This window comes from Dendrobates tinctorius, unplaced genomic scaffold, assembly GCF_039654945.1.
Source record: "Dendrobates tinctorius isolate UK_male_01 unplaced genomic scaffold, ASM3965494v1 ptg000028l, whole genome shotgun sequence".
NCBI lineage: Eukaryota > Metazoa > Chordata > Amphibia > Anura > Dendrobatidae > Dendrobates > Dendrobates tinctorius.
The window spans coordinates 62,462,053-62,482,150 of record NW_027361696.1 but is presented as its reverse complement, the minus strand read 5'-3'; positions in this window follow the sequence as shown (position 1 = coordinate 62,482,150).

Genomic DNA, 20,098 nt, shown 5'->3' with positions numbered 1-20,098 from the left:
ACTCTTTGTTATACCTATTGTATGTGATTTGACACACAGGAGAGCAGGAGCAGAGAAGCAAGGACCCACCTCCACTTCCTGTAGAGAGAAAAAGATCCACCACTTCCTGTTGAAAGATAAAGACTCACAACCACTTCCTGTAGAGAGATGAAGACCCAACACCACTTCCTATAGAAAGATAAAGACCCACCACCTCTTCCTGTGGAGAGATGAAGACCAACTCCTACTTCTGGCAGATAGACAAAGATCCACTCCTACCAACTGTAGAAAGACAAAGACCCACTCCTACTTCCTGTAGAGACACAATGACCCCTACCATCTTCCTGCAGAAAGACAAAGACCAACTCCTACTTCTTGTAGAAAGACAAAGATTTGCCCTCAATTCCTGTAGAAAAGCAAATACCCTCCGTTACTTTCTGTAGAGAAAAATACTCACCCCTACTTCTCGATCAAAGACAAAGATCCACTCCTATTTTCTGTAGAGACACAAAGCCCCACCTCCATTTCCTGTATAGACAATAACCCACCCTCACTTCCTGTAAAGACAAAGAACACCACCACTTCCCATATAAAGAAATAACCCACCCCAACTTCCTGTAGAAAGACAAAGACCCACTCCTAGTTCCTGTAGAGAGACAAAGAGCCACCCTCACTTCATGTGGAGACAAAGACCCACCATCACTTCCTGTAAGCCAAACACCTATCACCACTTCCTGTAGTTAGACAAAGACAAAGAGTCAAAGCACCCCACCATTTTTTGCAACACGATAAAGACCCACTTCTATTACATAGTAAGCAGAGTGTAAGGGACTACAACACAGTCAACAGACACTAAAAATTGTAAACCTCAATGTAGCTGCAAAATATAAAGTAAATTGCACCCAGCAATACCTCCTCCCAGGCAGGCAGAAGCATAACTTGAAACTCTTGGTTCTCAATGCAAAACCAGTGCAAGGGACATTTTGATGCAAGCTAAACTGGGATTCGGGGCAGTAACAGGATATACAGTGAAAAGACATGAAACCTTTGCTTATTAACATTTTTAACAACTGTTTTACTTTTCCTCTATTCATTCTAATGGTCATAACTAGTGTTGAGCATTCCGATACCGCAAGTATCGGGTATCGGCCGATATTAGCGGTATCGGAATTCCGATACTGACTTCCGATACTTTTGTCATATCGGATTCCGGAATCGGAATCGGAAGTTCAAAGTTGATTGACAGCCGAAATGATGTCATCATGATGCGCGGTGTGTGCGCATCATGATGCGCCGTCATTTCGGGCCTTCCGGGGGGTGTGTAGCGGCCTGCCGGGGGGCTGTGCCGGCCTGCCGGGGGGGCTGTGTGGACTGCCCGGGGTTTGTACCGGCCTGCCGGTGGTCTGTGCACCCTGTGGGGGTCTGTACCGGCCTGCCGGGGGGCTGTGCCGGCCTGCCGGTGGTCTGTGCACCCTGTGGGGGTCTGTACCGGCCTGCCGGGGGGCTGTGCCGGCCTGCCGGGGGGCTGTGCACCCTGTGGGGGTCTATACCGGCCTGCCGGGGGGCTGTGCCGGCCTGCCGGGGGGCTGTGCTGATGTCCGGGGCTCTGTGCAGGCATCGTCCGATGGGACTACAAGTCCCATCGGGCGATGCCTGCTACCATGACAGTGATTGACACATTAGCCAATGATGGGACAGTAGTAGTCCCATCATCCGGCTAATGTGTTAAATGTTAAAAAAAAAAAAAAAAATACTACATACATACTACATACATACTACATGCATGCTACATACATACCACATATATACTACATGCATGCTACATACATACTGCATGCTACATGCATGCTACATACATACTACATGCTACATACATACTACATACATACTACATGCATGCTACATACATACTACATGCTACATACATACTACATATATACTACATGCATGCTACATACATACTACATACATACTACATGTATGCTACATACATACTACATACATACTACATGCATGCTACATACATACTACATGCTACATACATACTACATGCATGCTACATACATACTACATGCTACATACATACTACATATATACTACATGCATACTACATACATACTACATGCTACATACATACTACATATATACTACATGCATGCTACATACATACTACATGCTACATACATACTACATACATACTACATATATACTACATGCATGCTACATACATACTACATGCTACATACATACTACATACATACTACATGCATGCTACATACAATACATTCATACAATACATACATAGACATACAGTACATATAACATAGAGTAACATACTTACCAATACTTGTCACATTGTTCCCCAAAGCCATTGTCTTTTACGGAATAAATATTAACATAACAAACCACAAAAATACTCACCCATGATCCGAAGCAGTCCACGAGTGTGTCCCACGATGATCTTGGGTAGAGAACTGCAGCATCAGCTGATGCTGCCGCTCTCTACGGGCTGCAGGAATCCAATGACGGAAGGTAGGTATCCTTCCGCACTGTATTCCTCCGCCACTTAAAAAAAAAAAAGTCCCTAGTCTCACTTTATGGTAAAAGCTGTGTGGGAAATTCCACATACATAATTCCCACACAGCTTTTACCATAAAGTGAGACTAGGGACTTTTTTTTTTTTAAGTGGCGGAGGAATACAGTGCGGAAGGATACCTACCTTCCGTCATTGGATTCCTGCAGCCCGTAGAGAGCGGCAGCATCAGCTGATGCTGCAGTTCTCTACCCAAGATCGTCGTGGGACACACTCGTGGACTGCTTCGGATCATGGGTGAGTATTTTTGTGGTTTGTTATGTTAATATTTATTCCGTAAAAGACAATGGCTTCGGGGAACAATGTGACAAGTATTGGTAAGTATGTTACTCTATGTTATATGTACTGTATGTCTATGTATGTATTGTATGAATGTATTGTATGTAGCATGCATGTAGTATGTATGTAGCATGCATGTAGTATATATGTAGTATGTATGTAGTATGTATGTAGCATGCATGTAGTATATATGTAGTATGTATGTAGCATGTAGTATGTATGTAGCATGCATGTAGTATATATGTAGTATGTATGTAGCATGTAGTATGTATGTAGCATGCATGTAGTATATATGTAGTATGTATGTAGCATGTAGTATGTATGTAGCATGCATGTAGCATGTAGTATGTATGTAGCATGCATGTAGTATATATGTAGTATGTATGTAGCATGTAGCATGCATGTAGTATGTATGTAGCATGTATGTAGTATGTAGCATGTAGTATGTATGTAGCATGCATGTAGTATGTATGTAGTATATATGTGGTATGTATGTAGCATGTATGTAGCATGCATGTAGTATGTATGTAGTATGTATGTAGTATATATGTAGCATGTAGTATGTATGTAGCATGCATGTAGTATGTATGTAGTATGTATGTAGCATGTATGTAGCATGCATGTAGTATATATGTAGCATGTAGTATGTATGTAGCATGCATGTAGTATATATGTAGTATGTATGTAGTATGTATGTAGCATGCATGTAGTATATATGTACTATGTATGTAGCATGCAGTATGTATGTAGCATGCATGTAGTATGTATGTATGTAGTATGTTTTTTTTTTTTTTACATTTAACACATTAGCCGGATAATGGGACTACTACTGTCCCATCATTGGCTAATGTGTCAATCACTGTCATGGTAGCAGGCATCGCCCGATGGGACTTGTAGTCCCATCGGACGATGCCTGCACGGACCCCCGGACATCGGCACAGCCCCCCGTCAGGCCGGTACAGACCCCCACAGGGTGCACGGCCCCCCGGCAGGCCGGCACAGCCCCCCGGCAGGCCGGTACAGACCCCGGGCAGTCCACACAGCCCACCGGCAGGCCGGCACAGCCCCCCGGCAGGCCGGCAGAGACCCCCGGAAGGCCCGTACAGACCCCCGAGAGGCTGTACAAGGGCAGGAAAGGGTTTTTCCAATTCCGATACCGGAAGTCTCATAGACTTGAATGGGACTTCCGGTATCGGCATCGGCGATACTGATACTTTTTTAAAGATCGGCCGATCCATTCCGATCCGATATTTTGAAGTATCGGACGGTATCGCTCAACTCTAGTCATAACTTTTTCATTTTAGTTCGCCCTAGTTGTATGAGTTTTTTTTTACTTCGTGAGTTGTACTTTCATCCATTTATTCTATGGCTAGATGATGTATGGCCATGACCATACCAATTATGTATACCGTTTTTATTATTCTAGGACTTATTGAATTTAATTATGTGTTTGTTTGTTTTTTTACTTTTTTTCTGTAAATTCTACACAAGGATTTTTAATTGTTTTTTTTTAAATATTTTTTAACCATAATGTGACACATATATAACTTGGAATAGGAAGTATAGTCAGACAGTCGTGGGGTCCCTCAATGGTCCCTGGGCAATCTGTTCATATTAGGTATGGTTCTCAATCACATCATAGGACTCCTGGTGACATCCAAGTCAAGTGATGATCAAAGGTTCTTCTGAACTCCATCATTACTGCAGAGTACTGCCTAGCTACTCATCGCACATGATATAAATTTCCAGTCCACTACTTGTTTCTTTTTTAATGGTAACGGAACGAGACCTCTTAAATAGAACTGAGCAGTCTATTATAATGACCCTTGACTTCTAATCAACATGTTTCTTCTTTCCAGACTTCGCTACTGTAAGGTTTTATGGATTGAGAAAAATGTTGTGCTGACTTTGCTTCTTCCACTAGAGATTACATCATACGTAGCAGCAGATTGAGATGGAGGGAAGCCAGACAAGTCGAACTGGCCTTGTTACAGCAACTGGGATGACTTGCTGACTCTGCAGACACTCCTCATTGGGCTCTAAAAATCCTTAGATGGGCACAGCAATGACATCCAAACATATTTATCATGTCTGCATTAAGCTCCTGGGGACTCAGAGGACGACCAGAGAAAGTGTCTATTCAGAAAAGTTCTTTGTCTTAGATTGAAAGAAAAGTTACTTGATGTTCTATGATCACAACTGGAGCTGTATTCTAAATTCTGCTGGTTTCCTGTTTTGGATATCAGAAGATATAGGGGGTATTCCCATAGGTGGGAAGCCTTACAATAAGAAATATTAATAGCAGCCTTTGCATGCATGTCAGGAGGACTTGTTGCTTTTATTTCCTAGCTGTGATCTTAGGGTTAATTCCTTACATTGCAGGGGCTATAGCGAGGGGAACATTGCACGGCTTCTCACCACTCAGCAAAAATAAGGGATGACCCTTAGGCCTTTTTCACATTTCTGTTTTTTGACGTCAGTCAAAATCCGCCAGTTTGTGAAAAAATGGATCCGCCCCTTTTTTGGCGGATCCACTTTTTCCCCCATAGACTTGCATTAGTGGCGGATGTTGACTGACGGTCGTCCGTTGGATCCGTTTTTTTGACGGATCAGTGAAAATTTTAGCAGTTCCCGGGCGGACCCTGAAACCTTTTTTGGATTGACGGGCCGCTATTTTTAAGTGCGCATGCCCAGATGCTTTGCTCAGGGAAACATTTTAACCCTGAAATACCGTAGCGGCAAAATCTCTCTCTCTCATTCATTTTTTCTAATTAAGGCTGGTTTCACATTCGCGTTAAAACAACGCTGCGCCCTGCGTCGTTAAGCCCCGCCCCGATCCGGCTCCCTGCCCGCCCCATCCGGGATCACCGCCTACTTTCGCATTTGCACGCATGCGATCGGCGCACCCTATCTTTAGCATAGGGTGCGCAGATCATGCGCTGCCAGTGTGAAAGTAGCGTGCTGCGCACTTTTGACGGTGCGCCGTGCGCGCCGAAATGCAGCATGTTGCATTTCGGCGCGCACGGCGCACCGTCAAAAGTGCGCAGCACGCTACTTTCACACTGGCAGCGCATGATCTGCGCACCCTATGCTAAAGATAGGGTGCGCCGATCGCATGCGTGCAAATGCGAAAGTAGGCGGTGATCCCGGATGGGGCGGGCAGGGAGCCGGATCGGGGCGGGGCTTAATGACGCAGGGCGCAGCGTTGTTTTAACGCGAATGTAAAACCAGCCTAATGTACACTCTGCACCCCATCTTGACTGAAAAAAAACAGAAATGTAGAATTTTTTCAACTTTTTTTAATTTACCAAATGGCTGTAATGAAACAAAGAGTGAAAAATTTAAAGCGGACTGAATACTTTCCGTACCCACTGTAAACTCTTAGTGGAGCATGATCAATGGGTGCTGTGTGCTCTGAAATGCAGGCATGACCCTGTCTAATGCCCGGAACTTTAGGTGCCACACATCCCAGGAATCCATGTTTTACTACATGGCGCTATCAGTTGCAAACAGCTCCTTGCTGTCAGCAGTTCCTTGCTATAACCCCCATAGCAGCTTGCTGCAAGATTCCAGTTCTAAGTTGTTACTTATCCTGTTCGGTTGCTTTGTTTGGTCCCAAAACCTACATCTCCTGGTTATTAGTTCTTGACCTTGGCTCATATTTCTTTTCTGACTGCACAACTGTCTCACAATTCTGTCCCTGACCTTGACCAGGGGGGATCTATGGGGGGGGGGGTGAGCAGGGCATTTGATGCTGCAGTCCGACATGTCTCCCCAGCTGCTGATTTTTGCCACCCCTAGAGTGGAAGTTGGCCGCTTTCTGTGCCGGCTCTCAAGCTGACAGCCAAATCAGAGAATCAATTAATTGTTCTCACGTTTCTCAGGTGTGATTACAATTGAAGCCCAGAATGCCAGTACTTCCAGGTCAGGGCAACATCAGCAGCATGACCAGGTGATCACACTGCTGGCATGGCTCTCCCGGGCCACAGTGGTGTGGTGAACGTTGGTCTGGTAAGTGCTCCCCTGGAGATGAAGAGACTGACAATTTATTATAATTTTAAAGAGACATGAGAAGCTAGACGGATACAATATTGTTGCGGACACAGAATTTAGAGATGTGGGGGTTGAAGAGGACACAATATAAGGAGTTAGGGAGGATTTGTGCAAACACAGTAAGCAGAGCGAGGGGTGGTGGCATCGACACACTATGAGGTGCGAGGGGGAAGTGGTGCTGATACAGTATGCAAAATAAAGGCGATTGGGGTGCAGACACAGTATGCGAAGATGGGGGATTGGTACAGACACAATATGGGGAGCGAGGGGGACCTGTGAAGAGACAGAATTGCAGTATGAAGAGTGAGGGGAACCTGTGAGGAGACAGTTTGGCAATATGGGGAACAAGGGGGAACTGTAAGGACGCAGTTTGGAGAATGTTGAATTTGTGAGGAAACAGTATGAGGAGCAGGGGTGGGGAATGGTTATGGAGGATGTGTGAGGAGACAGTATGAAGAAGGAGGGGGAAATGTGTGAAGAGACTATTGAGGGAAAGGGAGTGAAGGGACATCATGGGGAAGAAAAATGTGAGGGGGCACAGACTGGGTAGTGTGGAGGTCAGTATAGAGAGGGGGCAGCATGTGGGTGTAGTGTGAAGGCACAACAAGGAGGGGGCAGTATGCCGAGGAAGGGGAGTATGATGAAGTGGCTCAGTATAGCGAATGGCCAGTTCAGGGGAGGACAGTATGAAGAGGGGGCCCAGTGTGGAAAGGAGGAGACAGTGTGGAGGGCATGAACCATAAGAGGGACAGTTGGAGTCATATTTTGTGCTGGGAACACAGTGAGGGATGAGGAGTAATTAGTTAATCAGCAACACTGAGTAGGACAGATATTTTTCATTCAGGAGCATTAGACTCACGCTGCTGTCTTTAAGAGCACCGGGTCAGGATGTGTTGCACAAGACCAGAGAAGATGGTAATCTGTAGAGAAAAGCTACGAATGTGAAAAATCATCATGACAAGATGAAGAAGAAAAGAAAGAGAATGACTCAAATGAGAGACAATGTCATCTATAATCTACCTGGGTGTATATGTTTATTTGTGATGCTACCAACATCTCATCAGTACTGTGGTTTGTGTATGGTCTGCAGTCTGATGGCTGTTAATAACAACTCCCTGTACCGCTTTTCCATTATTAAGGAAATACTGGGAGTTGTTGACTCATGTAACTCAATTGTATATGGGGCCGACCTGATATTACAGTTGATTGCTGTACTAAGCTTGGTGATGTGTTCATGTACTGATGATAGTTTTGTTGATGTATTTATGTATTGATGGTGGTTTTCGTGATGTATTTCTCTACTGATGATTATTCAGGTGACATATTTCTGTATTGATAGTGGTTCTGGTTATAAGTTTCTGTACTGATGGTTGTTCTGGTGATATATTCATGTACTTATAGCGACTCTGGTGATATATTTCTCTACTGCTGGTGGTTCTGGCAGTGTAACTAATAATATTACGTGATACATGGCTATATTAGTAAAGTATTGTGCTGTCTGACAAGTTAAGGGTTGCTACGTTTTTAATTATGTTTAGTTACATATATTGTCCAAGTTTGTGTAGAAAGTCAGCAGTCATTTCTGAATCCTTACAGTACAGAGAACCATTGCACTTTGCGGGATCCTCTGATGCTGGAAGGGCTGCCACTAGGAATTTTGGGGCCCCATACTAGCAAACTTTTCGGGGTCCCCTTGAGACTCCGCCCAGGCTCCACCACTTGAACTGTACACAGCCCCACCGCTCTCTCTTGGAAAAACTCCACTTATCACCAATCACACATTTACATTTCCCATAACCAGATCACACATATAGGCAGCAACTTTTGTTTTGGCCAAAAGATATTTTAAGCTGCCACCACGACAAGGTTGACTCTTTTCGCCGAGCTCTACTCTACTCTATCCTATTAATCATTTGACCAATAATATCACATACAAGGGACAAATACCACCGCACCATGACCAGACGCCATATTACCACCATAGAGACCTATAATACCACATATAAGGTACAAATACTGCCACACCATGTCCAGACCACATATTAAAACCACAGTGACCGAATAATATCACATACCAGGGACAAATACCGCCACACCAAGACCAGACCACATATTACCACCACATAGTGACTGAATATTAGAATACTGATCAGTAATAAAAAAACACAATACTAATGTCACTATATGTGCAATTATACACAGGAGATCTGTACTTAGTATGCAGTGTCTGTGTACAGGTAATACAGTGATTGCTGGTGACATTATACACAGGAGCTCTGTATACAGTATCAGTATACAGGTAATACAGTGATCAACAGTGACATTATTCACAGGACTGCTGTATATAGTGTATTGTGTATAATGTCAGTGTACAGGTAACACACTGACTCACCAGTGACGTCTCTAGGTAAAGTCCTTCATTTTTTCTTTTCATCTTCATCCAGCCAGGGCTCGTTTCTGCAGGAAATAACACAGTTATCTAGAGCACCGTTTGCAGAACACATTACTTAATTTTTTCCCAACTTCTAAACTACACCAGATGAAGAAAAAAGGCAATATAGTGTCGCTCTGCACATTAACAGGACTGACTCCCCCATTTAAAACTGTATCCTCAAAAAATAAAACAAATACATCACTGCAGTAATAATATCCCTTAATTAGCCCTTATGGTAATAATATCCTCCATCCTGGCCCCCGTGTATCTCATTCCTGGCTCCAGCCATATGTTCTCCAATCCTGGTCCCATATGTTCTCCCATCCTGCCCTCATGAGTATCCATTCTTCCCCATGTGATGTCCCAACCTGCCCCATCTGACCCATGGTCCTGCCCCATCTGTCCTGTGAACCTGCCCCATCTGTCCCGTGATCTTGCCACATCAGTCCCGTGATCCTGTCCTATCTGTCCCGTGATCTTGCCCCATCTGTCTCCATTGAATCCATCCTGCCCATGATCCTGCACCATGTGTCTCCATCCTACCCTATGTCTCCATCCTGCCCCATGATTCAGCCCCATTTGTCTCCATCCTGCCCCATCTGTCTCTATCCTGCCCCATGATCCTGCTCCATTGGTCTCCATCCTGCCCCCTTTTTCTTCATCCTGTCCCCTGTGTATCCATTCTGTCCCATGTCTCCATTCTGCACCTGGTCTCCATTCTGCCCCAGGCAGGATGAAGACACATGGTCCATGTGTCTCCATTGTGCCATCAAAACATATTGCGGCTTACCGCTTTCAACAAAAATAAAAAAAAACTTTCTCCTTACCTGACTGCGCCATCTGTCTCCATCCTGCCCCATATTCCTGCCCCAGCTGTCTCTACTCTGCCCCTTTTTCTCACATCTTGCCCCAGCTATCTGCATCCTGCCCCCATGTCTCCCATCCGACCCCAGCTGTCTCCATCCGGCCCCCATGTTTCCCATCCTGCCTGTGTCTCCCATCCTGCCACCTGTGTCTCCCATCCTGCTCCATGTCTTTCATCCTGCCCCCATTTCTCCCATCTTGCCCCAGCTATCTCCATCCTGCCCCCTTGTCTCCCATCATGCTCCAGCTGTCGCCATCCTGCCCCGTGTCTCCCATCCTGCCCCCATGTCTCCCATCCTCCCCAAGCTGTCTCCATCCTGCCCCCTGTGTCTTCCATCCTGCCCCCTGTGTCTCCCATTCTGCCCGGTGTCTCCCATCCTGTCCCCATGTCTCCCATCCTGCCCCCATGTTTCCCATCTTGCATCAGCTGTCTCCATCCTGCCCCCATGTCTTCCATCCTGCCCCATGTCTCCCATCTTTTGCCAGCTGTCTTCATCCTGCCCCATGTCTCCATCCTGCCCCAGCTGTCTCCATCCTGCCCCCTGTGTCTCCCATCCTGCCCCCTGTGTCTCCCATCCTGCCCCCTGTGTCTCCCATCCTGCCTCATGTGTCTCCCATCCTGCTCCCATGTCTTCCATCTTGCCCCAGCTGTCTCCATCCTGCCCCCATGTCTCCCATCCTGCCCCCGTGTCTCCCATCTTGTGCCAGCTGACTCCATCCTGCCCCGTGTCTCCCATCCTGCCCCAGCTGTTTCAATCCTGCCCCCGTGTCTCCCATCCTGCCCCAGCTGTCTCCATCCTGCCCCGTGTCTCCCATCCAGCCCCGTATCTCTCATCTTGCCCCATGTCTCCATCCTGCCCCAGCTGTCTCCATTCTGCCCCCTGTGTCTCCCATTCTGCCACCTGTGTCTCGCATCCTGCCCCCTGTGTCTCCCATCCTGCCCCGTGTCTCCCATCCTGTCCCGTGTCTCCCATCCTGCCCCCGTGTCTCCCATCCTGCCCCAGCTGCCTCCATCCTGCCCCCATGTCTCCCATCCTGCCCCCATGCCGCTTTCAATAAAAATAAAGAAAACTTTTCTCCTTACCTGGCCGTGCTCCTGCAGCGATGCTTCCTCTATGCAATTCCAGCGCGCACTCACCGGCAAATGACAATGACGTCCCATGCCGGCGATATGCGCGCTGACATCAGCTTCCAGCCTTCAATTGGCTGGTGGCTTTTAACTATTGCCATGTGGGCCCGCACGGCAAAAGAGTTTAACTGAACCTGCGTCTCGGACGCAGGTTCAGTTACTGCATAGGCAGAATCTTGCCCTGGGGCCCGATGAGCAGAAGAGACAGGGCCTGATGCATGTCCCCTCTGCTCATCTGGCCCCATATGCCAGTCAGGGCAGTAATGTCCTGATGGTGGCCCCGGGTGCTGGTGGTGAAAGCAAGAGGTCATGCAACCATAGTATGCAATTTGCATACATGCAGTTGCATGCCAACTAGACATGTGTGGCCTCACTCAATACAAGTGAATTGAGCGAGGCTGGACACGTCTAGTTGGAATGTAACTGGAAGTGTGCAAATTGCATACTTGCACTTAGATGACCATCCACTCTTGCCGCCGGCACTAGAGGATCCTGACATTGTGTGTGGTATGCAGTGCACACGTTGTGAGAATTCAGAAACCTAGAGTGACTGCAGACTTTCAACCCAAACCTGGGCAACCATTTTAAATATAATGTTATGCACTATGTGATGCAGTGATCCCTGTGACAGCTAGGGGGCGCTGTATGGGCTTCCCAATGTTTGACAAAAAGGAGAGAAAGAAATAGGCCATGAGCAGGGGATCACCCTGAATAGGACATAGCATATATAATACAAATTTTATTAAACAAAGCAAACAGCAAAAATTCTTAAAAACATTAAAAATGGTCACAAATGTGACACTTACACAAATAATACAATGCTCATAATAGAGCAGCCCACCTGCTACCAACTATCACCCTCACTGAGAATGATGCCTGTATCCCTAGGTCCATGTAATCAGGATTCTCAATAGGAGAATTAGTAAGCCCACACATAGGTAATATAGAGCATATGAGTCAGAAACACCAATAATATATAAATACAATGAAAAAATGATGCAATTCCAACCCGATAATTACAAAAAACGGTACAAGGGATAATGTAAACCCAAGAAGATGCTGCTCACTATGAGGTGTACAAAAAAGATAGAAATGCACACTAAATAGACCTCATATATACCCCTTGATGAAGGCCATCTAGCCGAAACGTGCGTTGGGGAGGGCACACTTGGGTGGACTCACTTTACTGACCAGTCTGAAGGTAATATGACGTTGTGTGTATATTTTGTGTTTAACTTGTTGTTAGCACTTACCATGAGTGGTGGCTGGTTCCACAGCCTATGTTAGTGCTGTCTAGCCCGGATTAGGGGTCATTATGACTGGTTACTAACATTTTCTACATTTGGGATTATGATGCATGTTCTAATTTTGTATGATATACTTGTAATACTATGTATATTCCCATGTCCTGACACCATTGTGTGCCCTATTGTTTTTGCCCATGTACCTTTTATGGTCATCATTGTCTCACTTCCCTCCTTTTTTGATTATCCTGATATACTTGAATAAAATTGTTTACAAATTTGCTAAATCTGTATTGGACTTCCTTTTTTCGCTGTTTTTTCTATATATTTTATACACTAAATAGACCTCATATATGCGTAGAGGTACCCCAGTCCAAGATCAGGCATAGGGAACATCAAGGACCAGATAAGCCAGACCATTAGGGGCTAGAGAGGGTCTAAGTGGACAGAGAAAATATCCATAACCACCCCAAATGATAACCACACATGTAAATCAGCACAATACAAAACCCATGAGAAGTGAAGTGGGGCAGGTAGAGCCAGAGACCCGACGCGTGTCGCCACTCTAGGTTATCATTTGGGGTGGTTATGGAGATTTTCTCTGTCCACTTAGACCCACTTAGTTTCTATCTTTTTTGTACACCTCATAGTGATCAGCATCTTCTTGGGTTTACATTATCCCTGTTACTTTTATTTGTAATTATTGGGTTGGAATTGCATAATTTTTTCATTGTATTTATATATTATTGGTGTTTCTGACTCATATGCTCTATATTACCTATGTGTGGGCTTACTAATTCTCCTATTGAGAATCCTGTTTACATGGACCTAGGGATACAGGCATCATTCTCAGTGAGGGTGATAGTTGGTAGCAGGTGGGCTGCTCTATTATGAGCATTGTATTATTTGTGTATGTGTCACATTTGTGACCATTTTTAATGTTTTTAAGAATTTTTGCTGTTTGCTTTGTTTAATAAAATTTGTATTATATATGCTATGTCCTATTCAGGGTGATCCCCTGCTCATGGCCTATTTTTTTCTCTCCTTTTTGTCAAACATATGTACTATTTAGGTCTAGGTTGGATCCCCTTAATTATCCTTTCGGTGGTGCCCCCATTTCTTTGTTCCTGTATGGGCTTCCCAGGACATACATGCAGGCGTTTCCTTTATTGCAATGGGGAAATGGTGAGCGGCAGGATTGTAAATGGCCGATGTGTATCACAAGGGTGGGTGCCTTGTAATGGAACTGGAACATGTATTGATCAGCAGAGGTACTGCTGAGGGTTTGTTACTGTGTATCAGGGAAGCTTCCAGGTGGCTTGGTGAGATGGGTGGGACCAGTCACCTACAAACCCACCCTGGGGCATATGTCTGAATGCCCAATGTAAAGCTTGAATGTGTGTGGCTGTGTGTGGAATAGGACCTGTAGTGAGGTCATGACCATGTGATCGGTGCCTCACCTGTGGGTGTGATTATCTATAATAATAAATGCCCTAAGCAGCTTCCGGTTGTAACAACTTCCGTCCAGTTGTAACCGGTGATGTCACCGCACACCTCTTTCCATGTTAACCCTCAACACACCACTCCTCCTCAACACACACACTCCACTCACCTTTCACCATCTCCACTCACGTCCACTCACTCTTTCACTCCACATACGACCCTTTCTCTCACTCCGTCTCTCATACTCACGCCATCATCGCCACTGATCCACGATCCCCGACATCTTCTTCCGCCGGCGCCATCCTGGATCCAGACGTCCTCCACGCCGGCGACATGTTCTTGCGGCGACGCCATTTTGGATCGGCGAAATCTCGCGATACTGAAGATGGCGTCGCCGCAAGAACATGTCGCCGGCGTGGAGGACGTCGGGATCCAAAATGGTGTCGGCGAAATCTTGCGAGATTTCGCCGACGCCATTTTGGATCCCGACGGCATCCACGCCGGCGACATGTTCCTGCGACGACATTATTTTGGATCGGCGAAATCCCGCGATACTCAAGATGGCATCGCCGCAAGAACATGTCGCCGGCGAGGACGACGTCGGGATCCAAAATGGCGTCGGCGAAAACTCGCGAGATTTCGTCGACGCCATTTTGGATCTCGACGTTGTCCACGCCGGCGACATGTTCTTCCGGCGACGCCATCTTGAGTATTGCGGGATTCCACGATATTCAAGATGGCGTCGCCGCAAGAACATGTCGCCGGCGTGGACAACGTCTGGATCCAGGATGGCGCCAACAGAAGAAGATGTCGGGGATCGTGGAGCAGCGGCGATGACGGCGTGAGTATGAGAGACGGAGTGAGAGAAGGGGTCGTATGTGGAGTGAAAGAGTGAGTGGAGATGGTGAAAGGTGAGAGGAGTGTGTGTGTTGAGGGTTAACATGGCAAGAGGTGTGATGCTATCGCATCCTCCCGATGCGATAGCATCGGGCCATAATCTAGTCTAATATATAAAGCTCAAAGTGTGTATGTGTGTATGTATGTGTGTATGTGTGTGTGTGTGTGTATGTTTGTTTGTATGTCCGGGATAGGCATCCGCACCGTCGCAACTACAGCTACAAAATTTGGCACAGTTACACGTCTGGGCCCCGAGAGCGTCCTAAGCTATGTTGTGAGGCGAAATTTTAACCCCGCGCGTTCCAATTAACCAAACAATGTTGCCCCTATCTACATACTGGGGGAAAAAGTGTGTGCGCGTCAAGCCCCACCCCTCATTGTGATGTCACAATGCCCCTATTTGCATACTGGGGAAGCAGTGTGTGCGTATCAAGCCCCGCCCCTCATTATGATGTCACAATGGTTGCCATGGCGACGCTGATGTCATCAAAGGTTGCAAGCCCTGCCGCTGCTCATTATGATGTCATAATGGTTGACTATGGATTGGAGGATGTGTGATGAGTATATGGGCACCGGACTATGGGATGGAGGATATGTATGACAGGTATATGGGCACGGGACTATGGGGTGGAGGATATGTATATGGGCACGGGACTATGGGATGGAGGATATGTATGATGGGTATATGGGCTCGGGACCATGGGATGGCGGATATGTATATGGGCACGGGACTATGGGATGGAGGATGTGTGATGGGTATATGGGCACTGGACTATGGGATGGAGGATATGTATGATGGGTATATGGGCACGGGACTATGGGATGGCGGATATGTATATGGGCACGGGACTATGGGATGGAGGATGTGTGATGGGTATATGGGCACTGGACTATGGGATGGAGGATATGTATGACGGGTATATGGGCACGGGACTATGGGATGGCGGATATGTATATGGGCACGGGACTATGGGATGGAGGATGTGTGATGGGTATATGGGCTCTGGACTATGGGATGGAGCATATGTTTGACGGGTATATGGGCACGGGACTATGGGATGGCGGATATGTATATGGGCACGGGACTATGGGATGGAGGATGTGTGATGGGTATATGGGCACTGGACTATGGGATGGAGGATATGTATGATGGGTATATGGGCATGGGACTATGGGATGGAGGATATGTATGATGGGTATATGGGCACGGGACTATGAGATGAAGGATGTGTGATGGGTATATGGGCACTCGACTATGGGATGGCGAATATGTATGATGGGTATATGAGCAACTATGGGATGGAGAATATGTATGATGGGTATATGGGCATGGGACTATGGGATGGAGAATATGTATGATGGGTATAAGGGCATGGGACTATGGGATGGAGGATGTGTGATGGGTATATGGGCACTCGACTATGGGATGGAGGATATGTATGATGGGTATATGGGCACGGGCCTATGGGATCGTGGATATGTATGATGGGTATATGGGCACGGGACTATGGGATGGAGGATAATTATAATTTTCTATAACTAACCACAGTTAGTTACTTTGCCCGGGCAGCGCCGGACTCTTCAGCTAGTGTACCATATAATGTGCCTGAGGTCTGGTCACATAGAGAGAGAGTGTGTATCTGAATGGTTCAGGGTGCAAGGTCCTGGAGGGTCAGCTTTGGGAGATTCTGGCAGAAGAATCGGATCCCTGGAGCACGTGCTGCGACCTTCGACTTGGTGAGGCGTGAGTGTTGGACGGTCTCAGGCGGGGACGGACGTCCTGAATAGCACCCGCGGAGGCCCTGGACCGGGTGGCCGGTGTGTTGGGAGACCCTGGGAGGAGGGTTGGATCCCTGAATAGCACCCGTTGAGGCCTGTGTGTTGGACGGTTCCAAAGTGGGGACGGACTTGCTGAACAGCACACAGACAGGCCACGTGTGTTTGCAGAGTCAGTGACGACACTGCAAGACGTTATCCAGGATGGTGATCCCAGTTCGGCAGCTTCCCTGAGAGGACGACCAAAGAGTCAGCATCTGGAGCAGGAGCTCCTGTGAGGTAACCCCAGACATGGGGATATGACTGTTGGCGCCTGTTGTGTTCTATGGACATTTATGAACTGTTCAGCTTGTGGTCGCCCACGGTAACTGGACAAAGAGGTCCAGCGTGTTTAGTGACAGCGTGTTAAAGCCGTGTACTAAGAAATGTGATGGGCTATGTGTAAGCCGGTGAAGTGTAACAGGGCTTACAGTTTGTGATGCTATAATAAACCGCATGGACTGTTTTTTTTAAAAAACCCGTGCCTGACCATATTAATCCGCTGCCATGTGAGTGTTCCCCAACACTAACAATAAGCACTACCTTACAACTATAACATGCCCAATCCTAACAGTGTATAATAAACTCACTGTCAGGACTCCGCTCTGCTTCCTGGTTCTAGCGGTTATCACATGATCACTTATATGCGATTTTCGTACTTAGGCTGGAGTCACACACAATGTATAAAAATACGGTCCATTTAAAACAGATGAGAATTGCAGAAATGTTCCCTGAACAGTGATCTGTATGTCATCCGTGTGCAATGCGAGGATGCAATTTTCTCGCATCTAAGCATCCGTATGACATCTGCATGGCATCCGTATGGCGAGATTTTCAGTGAGACACATATATATATTTATATTTCATACAGAGGTAGATAGCAGAATAGTTGATAATTCAATTGTCGGCTTCTGTAAAATCATTACCGAACCCGACAGGATATGAGACATGGTTTGAATACAGTAAACTATTGCATATCCGTTATATTTTTATATGTCCCTCACTAATAATGTTAGTAGTGTGTGTGAGTAAAATTTTAGAGCTGTGGGTGTTAAATTAATTCATGGAATAAACGAGCGTGGGCTCACACGCAATTTTCTCAGCCAGAGAGGGCAAGCCAGTGACTGAGGGCAGAAATGAATAGCCTAGAGAGGGACCATTGTCTTTGGGTCCCCCCTGGCTAAAAAAATGCCCTCGGCCATCCCAGAATAGGCACATCTGTAAGATGCGCCAATTCTGGCACTTACCCGCTCTCTTCCCATTGCCCTGTAGTGGGTGGCATATGGTGTAATAAGGGGTTAATATCACCTTGCTATTGTAAGGTGACATTAAGCCTGGTTAATAGTGGAGAGGTTTCAATAAGACACCTATCCATTATTAATCCACTAGTCTGAAAGGGGTTAAAAAACACACACACATTAAGGAAAAAAGACTTTTAATGAAATAAATAAACACACATTTTTTCCATCTTTATTTAACTCCCAATCCAAGCGAAGCCATTGTTCTCCTGTAAAAAAAAACTAAATAAAAAAGCAACAATATCCCATACCTGTCCACTGTACAGTCAAGTCCCACGCGGCAATCTATCTGAAGGGGTTAAATAGTTTACAACCGGGAGCGGTGCTAATGGGACCGGCCCAGCTGTAAACCACGGACAAATGACTGAAAAGCTGCCTGAGCAGCCTCCCCGCCTGACCAGAGATGAACTGATTAGCGTGGGAAAGTTTCTGAACATTTTCCCACGCTGTCAGTTCACTGCGGGTCGGGTGGGGAGTCAGTGCAGCCTAGGTGACGTCAGCAGTAGTTCTACTTTGGTTTCATCAGACAATGTGACATTCTACTAATACTAATCCAAATGCTCTCTATCAAACTTCAGACAGGACCGGACATGTACTGGCTTAAGCAGGGGGACACGTCTGACACTGCAGGATCTGAGTCCCTGGCGGCGTAGTGTGTTACTAATGGTAGCCTTTGTTACAGTGGTCCAAGCTCTATGCAGGTCATTCACTAGGTCCCCTCGTGTGGTTCTGGGATTTTTCTTCACCGTTCTTGTGATCATTTTGACCCCCACGGGGTGAGATCTTGTGTGGAGCCCCAGATCGAGGGAGATTATCAGTGGTCTTTTATGTCTTAATTTTCTTATTATTGATCCCACAGTTGATTTCATCACACCAAGCTGCTTGCCTATTGCAGATTCAGTCTTCCCAGCCTGGTGCAGGGCTATAATTTTGTTTCTGGTGTCCTTCAACAGCTCTTTGGTCTTCACCATAGCGGAGTTTGGAGTGTGACTGTTTGAGGTTGTGGACAGGTGTCACTGCTACAGGGCAGTGGTAAGAATTAATGCATTTTACAAATGTGCCTTTTCTGGGTTGTCTGGGGGCAGATGTTCTTAGCCAGTGGGAGCCAATAATCATGGCCCCTCTCTAGGCTATTAATATCTGCCCTCAGTCACTGGCTTACCCTCTCTGGCACAGAAAATTGCACGGGAGCCCACGCCAGTTTTTTCCTTCAAAACATTCTTTTATTAAATACATACAGGTCCCAAACTTTACCCACACATACTACTAACAGTATTAGACACTGACATATATGAATCTAACTATTCTGCATGGGTATACTATATGTAAACCAGGTCTTCTGTCTTTTTGGCTTCTGCAATGATTTTCCAGAAGCCGACAAATGAATTATCGGCTATTCTGATATCTGTCTATGAAATATAAAGATATATATATATACACTGTATATATACTGTATGTGTGTCACTGACATATATACAGGGTGGGCCATGTATATGGATACACCTAAATAAAATGGGAATGGTTGGTGATATCAACTTCCTGTTTGTGGCACATTAGTATATGGGAGGGGGAAAACTTTTCAAGATGGGTGGTGACCATGGTGGCCATTTTGAAGTCTGCCATTTTGGATCCTTTCCAATGGGAAGAGGGTCATGTGACACTTCAATCCTATTGAGAATTTCACAAGAAAAACAATGGTGTGCTTGGTTTTAATGTAACTTTATTCTTTCATCAGTTATTTACAAGTTTCTCTTTGTTTACAGCCGTTGACATGTCGCAGAGGTTAACATGTGAGAAGCGGATAGAAATTGTGCTGATGTCTGGTGAATGCAGTACCCGGGTTATTGCAGCAGATTTCAATGCAAGACACCCTACACAAGAAAACTGTCACCATTCCCATTTTATTTAGGTGTAGCCATATAAATGGGCCACCCAAAAAAGTTTGCCTCATCACTGAACATAATGTTCTGTGTAAACTGAGGGCCCTCCTCCAATTTTTGTTTTTCCTATTCTGCAAATTCAGTGCGCTGATCTGGCATCATTCGAACATCCCTCCCTACTCGCAAATGG